Source organism: Octopus bimaculoides, chromosome 14 (assembly GCF_046866305.1).
Source record: "Octopus bimaculoides isolate indiv1 chromosome 14, ASM4686630v1, whole genome shotgun sequence".
Classification (NCBI taxonomy): domain Eukaryota; kingdom Metazoa; phylum Mollusca; class Cephalopoda; order Octopoda; family Octopodidae; genus Octopus; species Octopus bimaculoides.
Genome location: NC_142941.1, coordinates 26983457 through 26986546, shown reverse-complemented (window position 1 = coordinate 26986546; position 3090 = coordinate 26983457). Strand labels below are relative to the sequence as shown.

The 3090-nt window shown below is 37.9% G+C and overlaps 1 long non-coding RNA gene across 1 annotated transcript in view; it reads left to right on the top strand.

The window, feature by feature from the left end:
* The first annotated feature begins 1865 nt into the window (after window positions 1–1865).
* The window catches only part of LOC149132654 (uncharacterized), a 21916-nt gene continuing 20691 nt past the window's right edge, over window positions 1866–3090 (top strand). The window contains exon 1 of the long non-coding RNA XR_016244394.1: window positions 1866–3090. This exon is cut by the window's right edge and continues 1123 nt beyond it. This is a non-coding gene — a long non-coding RNA (uncharacterized LOC149132654).

Sequence of the window (3090 nt, the reverse complement as noted above, 5' to 3'; positions counted from 1 at the left end):
CGTTTGGTGATTTCATCATCAAGGTAAGCCCTCGAGTTCTCTTTACTATCAAGATATATCAATACTTCACTTACTTTTGCGCACGCACGCGCGCGCACACACACACGCACACACACACACACAGACACACACACACACACACACACACACACACACACACACACACACACACACACACACACACACACACACACACACACACACACACATTTCAAAATGAGTTTAAAGCGATATATTATCCTGGCGGTAACTCTGTTTCCTCTCAAGTTGGTTTCAGATGCTGGCTAACCACAATAGTCCTTATGTGGTTCCCATGCTAACAATAAGTTGTTAGCCGCTGGTAATTTTTCTCGCTTGTAAAATCCGAATTCCCTGTTCTGCCTATCATTATTAATACTATACACACACACATATATATATATATTATGGTGGGGTAGGCCGATTATAATATTAACTGCTCTAGTGTGCTTCTCCGGGTTTATGTATTTCTACAAACGATCCTATATATATATATGCATGTATATGTACATATATATGATGATAGGTACAGACACACACGCACGCGCGCACGCACGCACACACACACACACACACACACACACACACACACACACACACACACACACACACACACACACACACATAAAATCGCACTAGGTGAAGTTTCGTCATGTTATCTAAAAGTTTAAGCCATACATTAAGAATTGATATCACTGTGTGAGCGTGCGAGTTCGTGTAAAGAGGTAGTGTAGTGGTGGAATGGGTTGGTTTAGTGGGTGTGGTTTGAGATATTCACTAATGTCTGATCGTGGCTGGAATGGTAAGGACATTGACGATATTGACACAGATATATACTTAGTCAGAAATAGTTCATAAATTGAGCTTCTTGACACCTTAATACATTATTAACATGGCATTCACTTTGTAAAAATAAGAAAATAGCTACAGCCGCAAAGCACAGACACATACATATGTGTTCGTACATGCACATACATACATACATACATACATACACACATACATACACACATATATTCATGTACATAGAAGTATGTACAGCTATGTATACACATGTATTGTTGACTCTTATTTATTTTCCTTTTTAAATCCTTTTCTCACTCCCATTTCAACACAATCTGTCCACCCCTGAAATATAATATGTTCACTTGAATAATTGTCATGATATATACATGCACACAAACGCACATAAACACGCACACACGCCACATATGCTTACATACCCACATATATCGCCCCCTCCGTCACACATAATGCATGTATATGTGTGTATGTTAATTATATGCGCTTATATTTTGTATATATGCGGAAATACATATGTGCGTATGTCTGTATACACACACACACACATACACATACACACACATACACACACACACACACACACACACACACACACACACACACACACACACATATATATATATATGATATATACATCTATATATGGATGTACATTTACACATTCACCTGAATGTGTGTGTGTGTATATATATATATATATATATATATATATATATATGTATGTACGTGTGTGTGTGTGTATGTATGTATGTATGTATGTATGTATGTATCTATCTATCTATCTATATAAATGCACATATTTATAAAGTATGCTTATATATATATATGTATTTATATATATATGTATACACACATAGATATATACATACACACATATATATACATACATACATACATACATACATACATACATACATATACCCACATATTTATATTCATTGCACCTGTCATTACTTTTTGAATACCGGGTGTGAAGTGCTTTAATAGGAAAGTAATAGCAGCAACAGTAACAGCAACAACAGCAGCGGCAGCAGCAGCAACAGCAGCAGCAGCAGTTGTAATGACTTCCTAATTGTTCACAAAGCCCAAAGAGAATTTTATTGATTACGTCCCACTGTGATGTAATCGCTGGGAATGGTGCCATTGGTATATCTCTGGTATCTAATATTTTACAGATCTCTGAGTCTTTCGAACTTATAACATTGATTTCTACGTACAATGTGATAATTTTGGTGTGTATGATATAAGGATTTAAAATGGAATTCAGCACTGTACTGATATTTCATCTGCCCCTGAACATTTAAAAGCAAAGTCGACATGAACGGGATTTGAAATTAAAGTATGCAGTGCCGTAAAGAAATAGGCCAAAAGTGAGACACATCCGAGTCTTCCAACTCAACCAAAACACATGTTTCGAGCATGACTAGTAAATGACGAGGACTTATTTCATCGATCTCAGCAAGGTGTCAGGTAGTGTCGATCTTGTTAGGATTTGAACTAAAAGCATACACATACAAAACTAAATACTGCATTGACACTGTTTGTATTGCAGTAACTTGGGTTGTTGACATTGCTGTAGTTGTTGTTGATGATAGTGGTGATGATTATGGTACAGGGAAGAGGTGTGGGATGCTAGTGGGGAGGTTGTGCCATTTTCATTTATTACTATCCTATGTATATGCAGTAATCCCTCGTCATATCGCGGTTCAACTATCGCGGTTTATTATTTAAACGTATGTAGGCTGCCAGGAGGGATTTATTTTGTCGTGGCGGGGTAACAGGTCGCGCTATGTCCACTTCGAACCATTAGAGCTGGCTGCAGAAGAATACATGTGGCAGCTTCCGCTCAGCAGTATCGCGCGCTTTTTGAAAGAGCTAGTTAGTTGCAGCTCGGCCGGTATCGTATTAACATCACATTTTGATACGCTAGCATGACTCTAAAATCAACTACGCCATGCAACTCCTTGAATCATTTAAGCCACGAAGAGCCATCCTTTAGTGTGTCTGCTGAAACTCTTTTTGTCATCCAACACTCGCAATTGTACATTCTGTTCCCACACATATTCAACGTTTACTTAAAAATTGTAAAACCACTTACTACCGCTCATACGGGAGGATTACCTTTCCTGAAATAAAGTATGTTGAGTTCGTTCATACATTCGTCTTCTGAACACTCCAGACAACAGAACACTCCAGACAACTTGCTACATTGGTGACACGCGCTACATTGGTGATTTCCCGACGTCAAGAAATATTCCTAAAAAAAAA